The sequence below is a fragment of the Pinus tabuliformis genome, chromosome 7 (genome assembly GCF_031772625.1).
Source record: "Pinus tabuliformis cultivar Carrire ecotype Pingquan chromosome 7, CPIR1, whole genome shotgun sequence".
NCBI lineage: Eukaryota > Viridiplantae > Streptophyta > Pinopsida > Pinales > Pinaceae > Pinus > Pinus tabuliformis.
In genome coordinates this window covers 1,338,679,686-1,338,699,752 of record NC_142293.1, presented here as the reverse complement: position 1 = coordinate 1,338,699,752, position 20,067 = coordinate 1,338,679,686, and the positions used below count along the sequence as shown (strand labels likewise).

Below are 20,067 nucleotides of genomic sequence, written 5' to 3'. Positions count from 1 at the left end.
TAGCAAACTTCACAAGTTTTTCTCCGGTTTTGGCCTTTGTGCCCATTTCTATATCGGTCTTTGACAATGCAGGCTCTAGTTCTCTTTTTCTACTTTTGTTGGTAACGCTTCAACTGAAAAAACCGTGCCCACTATAGGGCAAGAATATAAAACTGAAAGAAAAAAGATACCTATGCCGAACTGTGTAACATGTAGAGGAAAAGAATCTGAAACGCTTCAACTCGACCAATCTGAGACAAAATCGTGTATTGCCAATTTGAAAAATGAGATTGAAGACGACACAGCCCCAAATAGCAAACTTCACAAGTTTTTCTCCAGTTTTGGCCTTTGTGCCCATTTCTATATCGGTCTTTGACAATGCAGACTCTGGTTCTCTTTTCCTACTTGGTGACGCTTCAACTGAAAAAACTGTGCCCACTATAGGGCAAGATTGACCTAGATAATGATTTTGAAATCGGTTCAGGAGGGCAACAGAGGCTATGACTATTTCATTTATGGAAAAATCTGAAACTGTGCACATGGTTTAATTCGGATTGCACAGTGATGATTTGTGAAAATTTGGAGGCAACCTATGTTTTTCATAAATTTGGAGGCAATAATTCAAATTCGTAAATTTGGAGGGAATAATTTGGAATCATTATAATCTCTAATTTTCTTAAATAGATTTTATCTTTCTTTTACTCAAATTGCGGAGATATTAGGGTCACGGTGCGACAGAATGTAAAATTATGTGTTTTTTTTTTTAACTCTTATTTCTTATTTTTTTATTTTCAAGCTTATTGTCATTTAAGCCAGGATTGTTTTTTAGGAAAGATAAAAAGGAAATGGGTTTGAAAGGTTGTATTTTTTTAAGGATCGAAGAGTTCTCATGGTTATTCATTGAGAAATAAAAATGAATTTATTACATAAAAAAGATAGTAATTAAAACCTAACCCATAAAATTATGACTCTTATTGGTATAGGAACCTAACAAAGTAATCATGGAAACAGGAATCCAACAACTACGAAATCGATTAATTTCGGTTATTATGATTGCGAACTTTTTAAAAAAGGCCTCTTTCACGCGCACAGCAGCAGCCCCTGCTGCGACCTGAATACTCCCTCCATCGCCATGGCCCTAGGAGGGAGCCCTGAGGCCCCTCCTCCACCAGAGATCCTTGCGTTCAGGAAGCTAATCAGCGACAGTAGTAAACGCCCAGCAAAGGAAACTCAGTGCAAGTTTGTAAAGAAACTGGACAACATTCCCACAGTCACCCTGCCCGTTGAAGATTCTTGCAGATCTGCTTTGAACTTAGCTGAAAGAGGGCTCATCAGCCAATTTACAAGGCTATGGCCTTCCCCCAAGGCTGTCGAGGCGTGGGCACATAGGAACTGGCAATCACTAGTAAAGGAAGGCATCGGAAGCTTCCTGGTTGGTAAGGGCCTTTTTGTCTTTGTTTTTTATTCAGTAGAAGACAGAAATCTCATCTTTAGGAATGGACCATATTTCATGGGACCTCAGGGTCTGTATCTAAACTCATGGTCACCAGATTTCGATCCGACACAAGATGTGCCATGAGCAGTTCCATTGTGGGTGCGCCTCCCTCATCTTCCACTGACTGCTGGAACCCGAAGTCACTAGAAACGATTGGTAACACCCTGGGAAAATACATAGACAGAGCAGAGAGAAGGGATCAGTGTTCATGTGCAAGAATATGTGTCGAAGTTGACTTGGAAATAGGGTTACCTGAAGCCATAAAGTTAACAATAGCAGACTAGTCTTATATCCAAGAGTTAGACTACGAGCAACTACCATTCAAATGCAGAAATTGCCATGAATATGGGCATTTCGCAAGATACTGCAAAAAAAAAGGAGGAAGATCTAGAGAAGTCGAAAGGAGAGAAATGGATCCAAGTGCAGAAAGCAGTCCAAGCCAAGGTGAGTAACAGGAATAAAGGGAAAGAGGTATCGATGGAGTCTGGAACTCCCTTAACAGGAATGGTTCAAATGGAAGGAAGAGGAGAATAGCCAAAGACAACAACCACAATAAACCCATTCGAAACCCTTAGCTCTTCAATTGAAATTCCAAAAACAGAGATAGAGGAGATTGAGCGACAAGTTCCCTCACTCAAAGCAGAAAAGAAGAACATGGAAGTAACCCAACTTCACTCCCCAGCAGGAACCTCCTCCTCACCCACATATGCAGAAATGACAAGAAAAACCCCCGGAAACCTCTGGGTCATCGGAAGACGAGACATTCGAGAGAACCTCTAAAAGAGTTGGAAGGAAATCTCATAAGGAAGCCAGGGAAGAAGAGGCCGAGAGGCAAAAAATGTAAGGCAACCAATCCACCATTGAAATGTCTATCGGGAGAAACACCAGAACAAGGCCCTCTAAGGGGGCATCAACTCACTCCAGTCCCGCTAAATAATGAAACTAGTCTCTTGGAATTGCAGAGGCTTGGGGAACCCTTCGAAAGCTGAAGCAATCAAAGATATTCTGAAAATAGAAACTCCCGAGATCCTCATGCTCCAAGAGACTAAGATTGAAGGGGAAACCCTTCTTTAGATCAGCAAATTAAAATGGGGAAAAAATGCAGGAAAGGCCATTAGTGCAAGAGGTACCTCTGGTGACCTAGCAACATTGTGGTCGGAGGACAAGTATCAACTAGAAAGCTCCTTTGAGACCCAACATTGGATATTCACCGAACTTCGGCACCTCTCTAGTAAGCTCTCCATCTCTCTCTTCAACCTTGATGTTCTAGTCTACCTTACAGAGAAGAAAGAATGCTGGCAAACCTTGTCTAATTTCTTAGACATTTACTCCCTTCAGAATATAATAGTGGCTGGAGATCTCAACCTCGTCATTGATGCACATAAAGTATGAAAAATATCTTGGACTCTCCTAAGAGCTCATTAAGCTAAGAAAGTATTATTAAGTGAACAAAATTAGGTTCAATATGGCCTTTATGTGCCTAGGAGTGGTTAGAAAAACCTTATGGGAGACTCATCACATATATTAATTGAGAAGACAAATTTTGAATTTATCAATTATTATGCAATTTAATAAATTTTATACTTAATATTAATTTAAAATTTAAATATAATCTTAGTGTATTGTGTATGGCATAAGAAAATAATATGAAGTGTTATCAACCAATTTCCTTCCTTATATTTATTTGTAGTCATCATTATGTTTTTTACCCTTTTGCATATATTGGGCCCTTCATTTTGAGCTTGTTGGAGCACGAACATTAGATCAACACTAGGAATATGCCTCCTCCATTCGTTCTTAGTGTATTGTTTGGCTTTGAGAGCGTCAAATTAGTCTTTTCTAACCAACATCCATACTTAGTGTATTGTTTGGCGTTCAAAGCATCAGATTAGTCATTTCTAACCAACATCCATATATTTTTTCTAGAATATTTCATTCCCTAGAATTTTTTGGTATTTTTTGTCAAAAATTATATAGTAGAAAAGTTCTTGCATCACACATCAAACCAAAAGGATACAAAACAACACACACACTTCTATGTACAAGGTACAATCACAACTCAATCAAAACAATCATGTCAATGTGTGCCTATTTTGGACACAAGAAAAGGATTCTCGTACATGAACTCATGGAGGAGTTGAGGTACCATATGGTGTGCCATGATGGGGCCATGCCATGCAAATTTTAACTATGAGACTCCTAAAGATTGATGATAACAAGGAAAACCTAGAATCATAGTGTTATTAGGAATAACCAGAGGACATAAAAAGTGAGTGGTCCTGTGAGCTACTGTGGCTCCATGACAAGGACTATGAAGACATAAAGGGGTGACAAGAAACTCATTGACTAGTAGCAATGTCCTATTTTTGCCCTATCTAGGCCATGCACTCACTCCCCATATTTGAGGATGTCTGCCCGATGGACCGATTGCCTGGTCCATGAAATCCCCAGGACTAATGCACCTTCGCATTGTGATTGTTATTACTGTGATGAGTATTGTTGCTACTAGCCCCCTGTTGCAGCTGCCCTCTTCCTCCCATAGGAAAAAACATCACTGGATACCTCGAACAAGACGGGGTCTGGGAACAACGACCTATGACTAAATCTAATAATTTTTTGGTCTTTGCATACCCACTCCAGCTTAACAAGCCTAGTAAAGCTCAGGATTGAAAGAAAATATATTTAGTAAAAACCCTAACACTAAGGGTTTGACAGTGAAATTGTGGACAAATCCAGCGAAATAAAGATCGACAGATAGGGGAGAAGGAGGCTAGCTCAAAGCTATGGTTGAATCCCAACGACTTGAACAATAGTAATGAAGCTTCAATGTCCCAGACTGAGAAAAAGTCAATTAAGCGATCTATAGAAGCCTTTGAGTTTGTTTTCGTGGTTTCTTTAAGACTTTGTGATTTTCACTGATGAAAAGATATTAAGCGTTCACCAGCTGCAATTAGTAACACTTTCGTTCAAAGTTCATCCAAGCAATTAATTTAGTTTTTTATAGTTTAATGTTATTAAAAACCTATCCTTCACAGGTTGGATGACTATGGTGATATTTCTTCCCAGGCTTATTCTCTCTCGGGTTGGAAAGGGGTATTGTGCTGGAAATAATAAGGCTTTGGTTCAAAGTTTATTCGAGCATTTAATTTTTAATTTTAATTTTAATTTTAATGTTATTAAAAATATACCTTTCACGGGTTGGATGACTGGTGATATTTCTACCTATGGTCATTCTCTCTCGAATCTTTTGGAAAAGAGTATTGTTGTGTAATGGAGGTATTGGAGGCCAAACAAAGATGGAAGATACACTTATGTGAGTGGCCCAAAGAATATGATATATCTGATATGACCTAATGACCTCAAATATATCTGAGAACCGTATCCTTCTCACTCTCCCTCTCTCTCCCACGCTTTCCCACTCTCTAGATCTCTCGCTACCTCCCTCTCCCTCTCTCTCCCTCACTCCCTCTCTCCTTCTCCCTTCCTCTGCTTCTCTCTTTATCTACTACTCTTTCATGCCCACTCTCTCTTTATATCTTTATCTCTCTCTCTCTCCCTCTATACATATCTTTATCCCTCTCACTCCCTCTTTCTATCTCTCTATCCAGAGTTATTTTAGTACATGCACCATAATTCATACACTAGCATTGAGCTCCACAATTGTGTTTAAGCATAGATCTCTACTTAACCATGATGACAAATCATCAAACCACAATCAAGACTTATTAGTGCACACAATGAATTGGGTTAACCCACACATTTCCCACATCATCTAATTTATTCTCACTAAGCTAATAATGGTCATATGCCAAAACCATTATTCAAAATTGACCTAATTGCTAGATGTCTTCCTCCTATGCTATCCACATTGTAGGTCAATATCCCCTATATATGGCTCAACCGATATCCCCTATCCTCATGCTAGTTCTTGGGCTCAAAGTTGTGAGTACCACGATGAATAGAAAGATGATATTGAACATAGATAAATGCATTAAGAAATAAATTCTAATGCATTTGGATTATATTGTTTTGGATTAAAGATTCCTCTATGCATTTCATTATAGAAGCAGATATGTCCCTCCAAAGTTGCTTGAGTGTCTACTAAAAGAGGACCCAAAGTTTATCCTAATTCATGGAACAAGGTAGCAATCAACCTCAAGCACAGATCTACTAGTAGACACTAGATCAACTTTAGAGGGACATATCTACTTCTATAGTGAAACGTGTAGAGGAATATTTAATCCAAAATAATATGCTCTGAATGCATTAAGATTTATTGTTCAATGTATTAGGATGTTGTGGGTTGTCTCTTCCCTGTCTAGTTGAATTTTTAGATCCCCTTCTCTCCTTAAGATCCCTCCAATTGTGGTTAGAGTTCTTAGATGGCCGTTAGGAGGAAGCCCCTTTTGGAAAGGGACATACAATTTGAAGTTGTCTAGCTTGTTGGGCCATACTAATACCTTCTCTGAATACCAATAGACGTCCCTTCTCATGCACCTTGGTGCATTTTGTTTTTTTCTTCCCCCCCGTTCTCTATGCGTGGTCTATTGGGTGTTGTTCGTCCTCTGCTGACTCATACTCATTCGAATCCGCTGCTCTAGTATCCTCAATACAAGGTTCCTGACGAGTGATGCCATCAAAATGTCCTGAAGTGCGAGCCACATGAGCAGGCTGCTAGCCTTGGGGGTCTGCTCCTAGTGAGCATGGTACATTATTCCCAGTATTTACGACGCCATATGTATTAGTTCCATGAACGCTCGTGCCCTCAACCACCACATAAGACGCCCCCTGTACATTTGTTGCGAGACCTTGTTGTTCGAGTTCCCAATACTGTAACTCCGATGGTGATGGGATATTCAGGACGGTTGAGCCTGGTCCTCCTGCAGTTGAAGAAAGTTTGGATTTACCATCGAGCCCGGGTGGGAAAACCCTAGGGAATTTAGGGAAACCTTCACATCATCCATCTCTGACGTAAATGCATTGACCTGGATTTCCAGTTCATGGTGTATCGCCGGTGAAACCCCAGTTTGGTGTTGATGTGGCCCCTCAACCCAAATTTGGGAAGCCTCCATAGAATGAGAAGAATAATCCACAAGTTCCTCATCGATATAAAATGATGTTCACATGTACTCTGTTATACTATCCCCATGTGATGCTGTGCACAACACCCTCCGAGAGACATTGGCCCAACCGAACAAAACGTTCACCTCCACTGTTTGATCCCCTTACTAGTTGACCGAGAAAACCCGCGAGACCATAAGTTGCCAAACCACCGCAGATAAATATAAACCAGGTGTATTGACCCTTGTTTGCTAGCGTTGTGACCATTCTCTCACGCTGTTATCGCTCTCGGGTGTAGGTGAAAACCCATCTTCGCACCAGAAAAAACCCTAGGGTTAGACCGCCATGGAAATTCCTCTCGGATTCTTCTATCTGATATTCTCTAGACAAATTCCTTATTTCCATTTGATTTCTGTTCTATCTACAATTTCTTATCTAATATTGGAGCATCTCCATAGATTAGTTAACCTTACTAAACCAAACATTTTATTAGAAATAATCATTAATCTTATAATATTACGACTTCATTGCACTTTTTGACCACACACAACTTGTTTTTATGTCACCATAATTCACCTTTAATGTAACATGATTACATTAAAAAATCAACCAAAATCCCCTCAAATAATTTTTCCTACATAGAATTCTTTACCATAAACAATACCTCCCCATTAACTCAAAAAAAACACTTACACATTTCATTTAATTCCAATTCAACTAAAATCCCCTCAAATAATTTTTCCTGCATAAAATTCTTTACCATAAGCAATACCTCCCCCATTAAGCCAAAAAAAACACTTACACATTTCATTTAATTCCAATTGAAAAACACAATAGCATTTCATTTAAGTTCCATTCAAGGTTTCACGGCATTTCTGCTTTTCAAATATCAAAACTTGTTCATTTCCCTCGCGTTCCAGGGTTTTTCAAATATCAAAAATTTTTCATTTCCCTCGCGTTCCAGGGAGGAAGGTCGCCATATCATCCCATTATGTTTCTCAAAGATCAAAATTTATTCATTTCCCTCACGTTGCAGGGTTTTTGCAGGGAAGAAAGAGGAAGGTCGCGGCCATGTTGTCGCAGGTTTGATTTGATACATTTGGTTGAATACAAGAAATTGGATTCTAGGTGCCTCCAATCGTGGTGGTTTCATTCTACGAAGGGATCTGCACAAGGTTCCCCACACTCCTGTGCGATGGCCCATCCCCAAGCCTCCATCACTCTTTGCAACTTTAAAATACTTCTAGACAAGTGCAAGAGGCACTCAAGAGGCTGTATGTACAAGATTCCGCAGAGGAAGATGGAGCCGAAGGTATGTGTTATGTGCCAAAGAAGCGATAGGTGTCTTTCCGACCCTGAAATCAGTGAAGAAATTAAGCAGAAAAGAGAGCAAAAATGCGTTGATTAAGACGAGGAAATAAAATGTCCCAAGACTGTAGGAGGTCACCATCTAGATGCTCTGCCACAGGTGGATTGTGATGATCCAGTCGTCCCTATAAATGTCAGAGACACAAAAAAGGCCTCAGATTTGCTTGTACCACAGGGTTCCGAGAGTTCCGGAGCAATGAAATCAGATGCCGAGGAAATGGATGTGAGCTAAGACAAGCAGGATCGAGGCTCTGTGCCAGAGGAGAGGTTTCCAGAGGATACTAAACCCACTCAAGAGGTAGGTAACTACATTTTATTTTTATTGTTTAATTATAAGAATTAATGCAAGAAACTTGCCCATGAGTGACTTCCGTTGGTTTAGGTGATAAGTCTGGATGGTAATTTTTCTACCAAAATCGCCCGGTGCTTTTCTGTTATGCCATTTAGGTGGCATGGACAACAGTGATAGTAAAGCCTGGTGGTTGGGTTAAACTCTGCTGACCTCACTAGTGAACCAATGCCTTATTGGTGGCTTATGTAGAGTTTTTCACTTTTGAAATAACTAATAGCTTGCATGTCATTCAATAGAACGGTTTAGGTTGGATGTCGATATTCCCAAGTAAATTTTTGTTAAAACTACGATGGGAAATGAATGGAAGATTAGGTCTACCCCTGACCGATGGACTTCTCTACCCTGTGCTACATACCCATTTAATGACATGCAACATTGTTCAGATCAATGTCAGTAGAGGCGTGACTAGTATACCTCTTTTCCATTCAGTTCTTGTTCCTATTATCATTTCCATTCCTCTGTTGGGATTACACTTCTACAACACCACCAGTCTTTAAGTGCATGATATATTCAGGGAGATGGGTGGGTTCAAGTTGCTTATCCGTTAAAATTCTATAGTCACGATTCTAGTTTTGTTTTGTTTCTAGTTATGTTTATGTTTCCTATTTCTAGTAAATTAGGTTTTGTATCTCCAAAACTCAATTTTATAGTGGTAATGTACGCCGTCACTGAGGTGATTTACGCTTATAATTCGCCAGAAACCTTGAGTCCTATTTCTTGTTCTATTCACCATGCAGTCATGTCTCTTGTTTTGTTTATGTTTTACCCTTTTTGGTAAAATACGCTTGGACTGTGGATTGATATTTTAACAAGATGGGTTGCGAGTAACAAGTCCCTGCCCAAGGGCATGATGCTAAGAGAAAATACTGTCAATTCTTGCATCCAAAAAATGAAAACAGTCCAATTCCATATCCCACAAACAGTCTTCTAATGGCATATTTAATCAAGTTCAAAAACATACAGTAAAACAAGTAAGTCTAACTCCATGTCCCACAAACAGTCTTCCAATGTCTAATAGGAATTCCTTCTGTACAAGAGTAGAATATAAGTACATTGTACTCTTTCTTAGAAACCATATTTCCTGAGAGAAGATAATAGTCCTAAAGTTATGAACTATTAACTATCATTGTTCATAAAGTTTCTTTTGAAGAGAATCAAATTATATCAATAAATATGCAACAATTCATCTCTTCCTCTGTTTCTTTCAAGTAAAATCCAAATGACATTTAACAACATAGTTAACTAGATAAGCTAAACTTATTTTGACAGCAGGATTACAAATAAAGATAAGTATAGAGTTATACTTGAGCCATGAGCTTTACTAGCTTGAAATCAAAATCATCTTTAAGAGCTTGAAATCGGATGACACTATCCAAGATGGATGGTTGAGGCATGACGCAAAATTTCCACCACCATAATACTCCCCTATTCCCCTATACAGCACTCTGTTGTAATATCTAGCTGAACTAAACAAGAAGATACAAATACTTTAATTTTGAGAGAAGTCCAGTTAATTTGATCGAGTCACTATTCAACCATAACATCGAATTGGATCATTGCATCCTTTGGCCCCAGATTGTTTGGCACCAGCTGATCTCTTTTCCAGGTATTGTTGATGATACTCTTCTGCTCTGTAAAACTTCTTCGCTGGCAGGATCTCTATCACGATCTCTTTATGCAGTGGCCTTTGGTGCCTTTCCATTGATTCCCGTGCAGCTCTTTCTTGATCAGCTGAATAGTAATATATGCCAGATTTGTACTGAGTGCCTTTATCATTGCCCTGCAAATATATGCACACAGTGCTGACAATTCATGTATCTGATGCAATTTCTATACATCAACCAGATACAAGTGTCTTTATAGTTTTTTCCTTCTATGGTTATGAAATAGGAAAACCACATCAGGATCCAATCATATTTTCTATAACCCACCCTGCACCCGTATAGCAGGATCCAATTATATTTTCTATACCCGCTCTGCACCCCTATAGCAAGTATGTTAACAAGCCACTGAAATGAAAAGTATATGGTAGATACATTGCCAAATACCTGGATTTGGTTTTCTGGTTAAGGAATCAAATGAATGTGTGAAAGGCTTTGAATTTCAGCTTTCAAAGAAGCCAATGCTTCAAGCTGGCAAGTCTATTAGCATAGATATAAGTTAATTCCAAATTTATGAATATTAATTTTTAAAATACTAATAATAACATGTTTGATCATGTAGTTTTTAGAAAAATTAGAATTCTTAAGGATTTTATATAGCTTTTAAAAAGATTTGGAAATTTTTAATGTAAAATATTTTTATCCTAGTCAAATCATTTTAGAAAATACAAAATTAATTTAAGACTGAAATTTACACCTTAAAATTTCCTAAATTATGTGTTTACATTCGTTGTTATTAAGCTGAATGGGGATCCTAACAAACATTTGAAAATAATATAATGAACCACGCAGTGATATATGAGACTGAAGACACCCTCAATGCCTGCACTCAGAATTCATTAGGAGTTTAGATTTGAAGTGCAATTATAGAATATTAATGGGACTCCACTCCCAATTGCATCGCTTCAAACCAGAGAAACGAGGCTAGGTATACTGAAAACCGGTCTTTGCTTAAAGCACTAGATATATATCACAGCTTGGAGCCTACAAATCTTTTGAAGCACAGGAAATAGAATTCAAATACATTAAGACGCCCAAATCTGATTTAGTCCGATATTTGAAATACAGAGAATTCTAATGGCTTCCATTTGTTTTTTAACTAATTGATGCTTCTGAGGAAAGTTGATTTGTCATAAAAGTATGTACATGATTTTAACCAGTAATGAAAATTAAATTTCAGATCAATCTACTAATCTACAATATGCAATACGATATAAAATAGATTTGGGAATTCTATTATAGATTTGGGAATTCTATTAGCTAAGTTGCTTTTTTAGAACATGAGAAATGAGAAAACGGTTAGCGTGCATCTTCTGTCCATTCCAACTAGAGTAAGAAACCATAACGGTGGAGACTCCTTTGGCAATGGCATCGAAATAGGGGGTCATGTGGATGTTGACTAATTGTTTATAATTGCTGACAGTGTTATTCTCATCGACACCCTGGGTTGTTCCACCATCGCCCACAAAGTGCTTAGCACACGCTACAATATTTGACCTGACAAACATCAATAAATCACATGGTTAGAAAACTATTTCAGGAAACTGTGGTACAATTGGTTGATCAAAGAAATTCATATTCTAAGCATGGATAAAGCAAAAGGTTTGCAACTTAATGTCCAATTATATAGAAAACTGTGGTACAATTGATTGATCAAAGAAATTTATGTTCTAAGTAGGGATAAAACAAAAAGTCTGAAACTTACTGTCCAGCCACATACGGCACCCCCTTTGTAAAGATCCTGCAAACCTGCTCGCATCAAACAAGACATTCTAAACAGTGAAAACTTGACTCTCATTTTTGAATGAACTTCCATCGAGCACTTCCATGCCAGAGTCTTACAACAACACATGGAGAAAATGTGTATTGAATGCCAGTAGATCGAACTTCCAGAGCTATGGCAGCTCCAATTCTTTTAACCAGATCGGGATCCCTGTATCCATAAAACGTTGATACAAATTGTTAGCCAAACTTTCTAGAAGATTTTGATTTTGAGGGCAGTAATCAGAAGCCAGAGTTCCCATGATATATTAAACATCAACATTTTCACCCTGATTCTGTTATTATCCCAATTCAGTTACTCAAGATTTTGCCCATAATCATTCAGATAACTCTAGTTACTTTTCCAACAATAGAAGTCCTAGTGCCCAACAGGATTTTATGGCTTGATTGACAAATATAATAAAATGGAATAAAATAGAGTACTTCCTCCAAAATTTGTGATATGAATCAACAAAAATGTTTTTATTTACAAAATGATGGGTTCAAGGTTGTAAGTTAATTAATGTACAAGTGTGCTATATATAAATTGCATATGTAGGTAGAATTAATAGTCAAAATATTTTGCCAGTAGTAAAGTCGAAGGAGTGATAAAATTTACAAGTGCTTAATATTTATCCCAGAAACATAAAAACAAATGTGTGATTGTTTAAACATGAATGAAAACGATTTCGATAGAACAACAAGGCTGCAATGCAACGACATACCTACCCAACAATAATTTATTGCATTAATAGATTATAGTGTTCTATACAATAATAAACCTATGTGAATATGGTCATATTATTAAACCAGACAAATCAGCTCAGAATAATTCGGTATTCAAAAGCAAAGATCATTTTTTATACGTTCAAACATGTTCAAACTGCCATCATTTTTATTCCCTGAAATTTTCTGACACAATCAAAGCCATTATATCCCTTAAGTTTTAAATTTATTTACAAGCTCTCTGCCAATGGATCATGTTCATATTTTGTGAAAGCACAACTTTCTCAAGTTACTTTTTAATGCCCACATACATATTATATATACCTCAAGGGTATGTTTATGCCCAGTACACATGTATATATATACCTCAAGGGTAGTTTAATGCCCACATAACATAATATAGTTCAAAGGTAGTTTAGGACTAACTAATAATTCATTTCTCAAATAAAAATCTCGAAGAAAAAAAAATTATAATTAGGTAAGATAGGAAAATCATGGAAATAAAATAGCATTGATGACATTGTATACAAATAGGTATTGTTTTCACAAGAGTTTTTTTTTCATTCTCAATTGTGATTGGGCTAGAAAACAGGTTTTCGATGTAAATGTAGATGAGAACCTTCCTTTCTGGAGCAATCCCAGATATTAAAGATATGATAAGAGGAAAACAGTTGCATATAGTCTAACAGTGAAGAGGCAATAAAACATTGACCCCCTGCCCCTGCAAGGCCTTTTCAACAATAATATTTGAATGCTTAAATGACTTGCTACCTCCCATTTGTTCTGGGCCATTGAAAACACTATTGTTATATTGAAAAAAATGACTTTAATGCTACTTCAATTACTCACTCAAGGTTTATAATTTATCTATAAGATCTCTGCAATTACCCAGGTATGTTTTACATAAATTGCATAATTTATTAAAAACACTGTGCAATGGGCTTTACATTGTTAATATGTAGTGTAAAATCCAAAAAAATTGCAAATTTATTATACAAACTGTGCAATGGGCTTTACATTGTAATATTAGTGTAATTTATTATACAAACTGTGCAATGGGCTTTACAGTGTTAATATGTAGTGTAGAACGAGAATAGGCAAATTACCTTGCTCATTAGTGGAAGTCCACAAGGAGTGATAAAATTTTGCTCTATTATAATTAGTATCTGATAACAGAAAAAACCAATAAATAGAAAAGAGTGTATTCATACATGAATCATATCTCTTTCCTGATGAGTTAATTAGGCAGCAATAACCTCAGTAAGTCGATAGGAATAAGCTCTTTGGGCATCCTTTATTAGGAGGTATATCCTTTGACAAATAATTTCATACCTACTTCTTTTCGCTAAAGAAGTGAAAAAAATTTAATTGACAATAATTGTCCTCTAGCATAATTGCTTTGAAGCTTCTAGATGTGGATCAAAGTGAATCTAAATACAGTCCCAAAACCCTGAAAGCTGAAACCAAGCACGAAAAAACCCAAGAAGACTGCACACCAATGATAAACTGTGTGCACGAATCAAGCTGCCCACGAAGCAGAACAAAATGCCAGTCCTGCACAACCTCCAGCGTGATCTATAATTCTACAATCCCTTAAAAGATGCTCCAAGGATTTTAAACGATGAAAAATAAGGGGCACAAACATCTGACTATTCCATTTGGCATGGGTGAACTTTGGAGGGAGCCCTGGAACTACCAACGGAACAAAGACCCACACCTGTAGCTCAAATGGAAGAGACCATACACTGTACTGATAGATCAATCGAGAAATCCAGGTTGAATACCTCATAACATATGAGGGAACAACTCTAAAAAAGGCCATTTTGCCCTTTAACCCACTTGGTAGGTCAAGTCAGCCTAGACATCCTGCCTTATATGTGAAACAGAAAGAATCCACCAAGATGCCAATTGACTGACGATGGTCTGAAACTTTGAAAGCATCAATGATGGAGCTAATCAATGGGTCTATTCGAGTTTGCTTCAACGATGAAGCCAAATCAATGGGTCTCTATTCAGGCTATGGCCTAATAGGTATATAAAAAGCAAGTATGGATAACATCTATAAATATTGTGTCAAAGATATAGCAAATATGATGCAACAACTAGACTAATCTAAAAATGGTCTCAAGCCAGAGTGAATGGGTCACAAACTCTACCTGAAACAATGGCATGCAGAATTGTTTTATTTCTCTTATCATGCAGAAGCATATGGGTCTCTACACTCTATATCTTGGCATAGTTTGTCTCAAAGGCAAGGCCCTCACACCTCAAAACCATAAAGAACATGGAGAACAATGTGACCTCAAGTTGCAAATCTACAGAAGGGAAGTTTCCATATGTATGTTGGAGGGACCAGTGATAGTAACACACTGCACTAAAGAACTTCAGACGAGATTTTCTCTCCATAAGAAGTCTAAAGAACCAAAACAATATTTAGATAAACCCTATAGGTGTATAAAAACATAGTGCTATGATTAGCAAAGCATAGTGCCTGGTTAGAGTTAGAACATGAAACTACTGTTCATCAGTAAAAATCTATCATCGAGAACTGTAAGGCAATCCTGATTGAATTTTAGCCTACTAAATGTCTGCTTCTTGATAATGAAGGAAGCCAGAGATTCTGAAAACCCGTTGTCGAAGAGGTAATCGATAAACCACAGAGCTAGCCCTAGTGTTGACCACTCAACATCCATAAGTCATTTTATGGTTCTTTCTTTTTCTGGTTTGCTTTCTATTTGCCTTGGTACAATCATTATTCTAGCAGTTGTAGTCAGCCTGGTGCAGTAGTCGGAAGTACTAGTACAATTATCAAGGGGTCAGTAGAGTGGTGGTAGTTCTACCCAAGTGTGGCTTCAAACATGATTTCTTTATCCTACTAAATTGTATGCTTCTAAGATCGCCCTTGATTCGTTTTTTCACGGGGGGTGACATACCATAGTGAGGAGCTTGGCATAGAGAATACCGAGGTCCGATTTTGCGGGCCCAAGATATGAACATCAGATAAGGGTTCCTTTAGATTAAGTGCTACGGTACTGGATGTAACACTATATGGTGCACTGAAATGGTTCTATCGCAGGCTCAGCGGAAGTGTCTCTTTTAACTAAAGGCGCAAGTGGAAGCGCAACTGATAAAGTGAGCATGGTCAGAAGCTACTCTTATTGAGGTTGCAACTGACTTCAGCATTGGACACAGATGCAATTCCAAGTTGGTTAAGTGTTTGTTGGTTCATGGATGCGTTGGGCACTGTGTCCTAAATGCTATTTGCTGCCATGCATTTCAAAGATACCTCAAGGAATCCACAGAAAGGAATCCACAGAAAGGAATCCCTCTTGGGTTACCGAGACAATTAGCACAGAAAGGAATCCCTCTTGGGTTGCTCGAGACAATTAGCACAGAAAGGAATCCCTCTTGGTTTGCTCGAGACAATCTGCCCAAAAGAATGAATCCCTCTTGGGTTGTCCATGGACAGTCAATATCAAGGGTAAGTTTTGGATATTAATCTTTAAGTGGTTGAGATTTAATTAGATATGGCTGTATCAATAAAGCAAATGAAATGAATGAAAGAGTGCATCTAAGTAAGAGGAATTCAAATTAAGTGCACAGTGAACTACCATGATGCTGCAAATAACAACTTAGTCAATACAGCCAAGAGATTCAAGGAGCTAGAACAAAACATAATTGTACCAGGTAACATATTAGAGTAACTTGAATAAAAGCACAGAGGACTAGCCAATACCGAGATGTTTTCCATTCCACTTGCATCTTCCAGATTGTGAGATTTATTTATGTAAGGGGGAGCTCTGATACCAACGTAACACTCTACGTTGACTTAAAGTGTTCAAATCAGTCTTGTTAGAACATAGATACCACTCTGCAAACAATGGAAAAAACAATATTTATGAAAACTGGGATTGGGAACATAGAACACAGATAATCTATGCCACTGCATTTTACTTCAGCAAAAAAGACTTCAATTAGCAACAACAAGAGCTAAGGAAATGCTAGTGTGCTTAGGGAGAATCCCCCTTAGGTGAGCTTTCGTTAAAATGGGACTTCTTATATAATAATTCCAGAAATTCAAAACACGAGTAGAAAGGAATCGATTATTATTAGGCCGATAGGCCTTCCTTTGAAAGGAAACTTTCGTCGTCCTTTTGTTTTTGAGACTGACACCTGGCGTCCACATTCAACGGAAATTGTTCAATCATTTCTGTTTGGTCTTCATCCTTCAGGCGGAAATGGTGGCATTTTGTTATCGTGCCTAGCGGGGGTCGATATCCCTCGCTTCTGCTATCATTCGAGCCTGTCCCTCGCTTCTGCTATCATTCCTGCCTCTCTATCGCCGTAAAATGCCGTATGTGTCTCGTCAAGGTCAAGAAGAGTCCCAAGCCCGTGGCATCTTGCGCGCCATGCCTGCGCTTCCTGGTAATTTATTGCTTTCGCACTTTTCCCTTTGGTTTCCTCCAATCCCCAAGCTGTTTAAATGCTGCCAGAGGATATGAACTTGATGGATGCTATTTTTGGGGTTTAACTGTCAGGCTTGAAGATAAAACACTGATACTCTGATGGCGATAAAGGCAAAGGAATTTATTGCTTTCGCCCTTTCCCTTTGGTTTCCTCATTCCCAAGCTGTTAAATTCCTTGAGAGCCCACATATGCCTGGCCATTGCAATTTATATATTGATATCCATCGAAGGAAGTCTTGGAGAGTGGATATCGGCCTCGGAGGGAAATTTGGAAATAAAAATGGCAAACCAGTATTCCACCAAAAACTCTTTCGAAAGCCTGGTTGTGAGCACCATGATGAGTCGGTAATAAATATGCGCAGCCTTTTCTGGACCCATTACCTTCCTATCAACTCGTATGATCGCTTCATCGCGGACAAGAGCAAGAGCCCATTGGAGAGAGAGGAGGCGAAGCTGGGAAGAATATCGTTCAGATTTTATCCAGCGGGACACTGATAAACTGAGGCGAACTCCGGCCAGGCCGTCACCATTGGCGAGCACCAGGTTTGCGTGGGGTTCCACGAGGACCCAGAGCCCGGCTACCGCGTTGGGAATGGCACGGTCATTTCATGCTCTATGATGAGGAGAAGGGTTCACGGAGAGAGTATATCTACGGAATTTCTTTGAGAAGGCAAACTGAGTTTATGCGTAGAGGGCTAAACCCAGGAGAAGAAAGACAAGGAGAACGAGGCTCCAATGGAACTGTGGACTTAGGAGGGCTTATTGATACCGCCAACGAGATTTTACGCTCGAATTTGTGCAGAAATATGAGCGCCGGGGGTCTTGACGTTTGTTGTTTATTTATGTAATAACAATTACATCTGTCTCTGTTTGTGTTGAATTGAGAAAATATCCTTCTCTGAGCTACGAGAAATATCTGGACTTGAGTTACGAACTTACCTTCTAAATCCAGGATGCAAAATTTCGCTGATGAACTCGTATTTTATCTTGGAAGGCTTGATGGCTTATACCGTTAGTTTGGTTGAAACATATAAATAGCCCATTGTCCATGCATTGTGTGGTGATCTGACAAATAAAAGAATTTGTCATTTTGTTTCTTAGCTATAGCAATGATCTGATGCAATAAAACTTTGATTTAGAAGTCATTTTTCCAGATTCAAATAGAAGTGTTCATCTTTTATTTATTTAGTAGTGTATATATTAATGGGAAGGACTATCCCGTGTACATGGTTATGGTCATATGTACCATATTATTTTCCAATTCCAATTACTCACTTTCCATGAGATGCATCTGATAATAAGTTGGTACCAACTTTAGTGCCATGTCAGCTGAGTTGTGGTCTCACTGTAAAAATGTGGGAGTTTACTATTGCTGGCCCAAGTTGGGCTCCCAGGAAAAATAAGAGAATTCTCAGCCATATACCCAGAAGTGCAGTTCTGATATGAATAGATTTTAGCAGCAGATTGGGGAAATCAGTCCCTGACTTGGCCAAAAAATAAGGGGTGTTATGGTAAGGAGAAAAGAAAAATTTAACCCTGCAATCATATCATCTAAATTTAATTTAAAGCACTGGCCTGACAATGGTATCATAACAGAATAGAAATCATGATCAGGTCACATCTTGTTTCTAGCATTATTTTCCTTCCAAAATTTAACTCACTTCTTTTGTGGACCCCAAGGTTCATCATTCAAATTCACAAAGCTACTTTGAATCTACTGAGGGTTAAAATGGAACTATTTTGTATTTTTGTGTGTGCCTGTGTAATTGAAGCTGAACATAATTGCAAGGGTCATCTTTATTCTTCCCTGGAATTTACTACAGGTGCTGCGCTTTCTGTTATATGTAATAGGATGTTTCCCTGAAAGGTTTCCCATGCTGAATAGGATTTATGTTGTGCACAAATGCAAATTTAAGGTTCCACACATCAAAATTTAATGCACTCCAAGTGCTATGCTTTTTCTGATTTTGATGCCAGCTGACTTATCTTAGGATTTATGTGTGCAATGCAATTCTAGGGTTCTGTACATTGCAGTTTATGCTCCACGTGCTTTGCAATTTCCGTGCCTCCCAGAATATTACATTCTCGATTCTCTGCACTCCGACCTTGTTGCCCCGGACACCCATTAACGACAGCAACAGCGACAACCGAAGAAGAAAAGTATTATGAAGTTGAGGTTGAAAATGCAGAGGACGAATCAGATTCTGATGTTGGGGGAGATAAAGACAACCAGCAAGTAAAGGGCAAGGGATTGAGGTGGGTTGATGTAGACGACAATGGATTGGATAAGGCGCAAAAAAGGCTCATAGAAGCTCTGCCTCCAAAGTTGTCTGGAAGGAGCAAGGCCTTGATGAAACATATAATTTGTTTATCAGAAGAGGATGATCCATCTGAATTAATCATGAAGTGGGTGAGAATAATGAAGCCCAAAAGAGTAGATTGGCTTGCAGTCCTCAAACAGATGGAGGAACAGAACCTCAACCATCCCCTCTTCTTCAAGGTCAGTGGCTTTTCAATTATTATAGATGTGCTTCTTAAATATAGATGGACTGAGTAAATTATTAACCAAGTTGATCTGTATGACATTTTCTTTTCAGTCCACTAATGCTTTTACTGCTCTGCAATTTATGCCATATGCCATACGAAGCTTCTTGGCAGTGTTATCAGACTCTTCCCAGTCCAAGTGGAGTCGCGAGTTTGACTATGTTTTAAGAGGAAACAGAGTCTAATCAGCTGAATCTGAATCAATCCCGACTTATTCTTTAAAGTTTAACTCATAAATATCACCCAAACTCACTGTTACCACTCAAATTATCACCTAGGAGGAAAAGTCCTAACCTCAATGGGATAGCCTAGACGCATAATAGGCAAGCCACTCACTGTCACCTTGATGGCCTTGCCGACCAAGGAGACTGCCTATCCCAGGGGGAATCCGCATGATCAATTTAAACTTAGATTGTTGGGAGAGAAATTGGAAAATACTAGCATGAATTGACTACTCTTATGCTTAACTCAGTCAAATCGATTCATTCGTCAAAGATGTGAGAATACACAAAATTCATATACTCGTTAAAATTCTAAGCTTCCAAGAGCAGGCATCCATATGTTCTAAGGCTAACTGTATCAGACAATCAGGCTACCGCAGGCACTCCATGCATTTGTTCATCTGATCGAAAATCACGGCCTCTTCCTCTTCCA

General features: G+C 38.4%; 1 long non-coding RNA gene across 1 annotated transcript in view; it reads left to right on the top strand.

Moving 5' to 3' along the window:
- The window catches only part of LOC149252510 (uncharacterized), a 32,747-nt gene extending 13,311 nt beyond the window's left edge, over window positions 1-19,436 (top strand). The window contains exon 2 of the long non-coding RNA XR_016266065.1: window positions 18,887-19,436. This is a non-coding gene — a long non-coding RNA (uncharacterized LOC149252510). The remainder of the gene's footprint in view (window positions 1-18,886) is intronic.
- The last annotated feature ends 631 nt before the right edge of the window (window positions 19,437-20,067 follow it).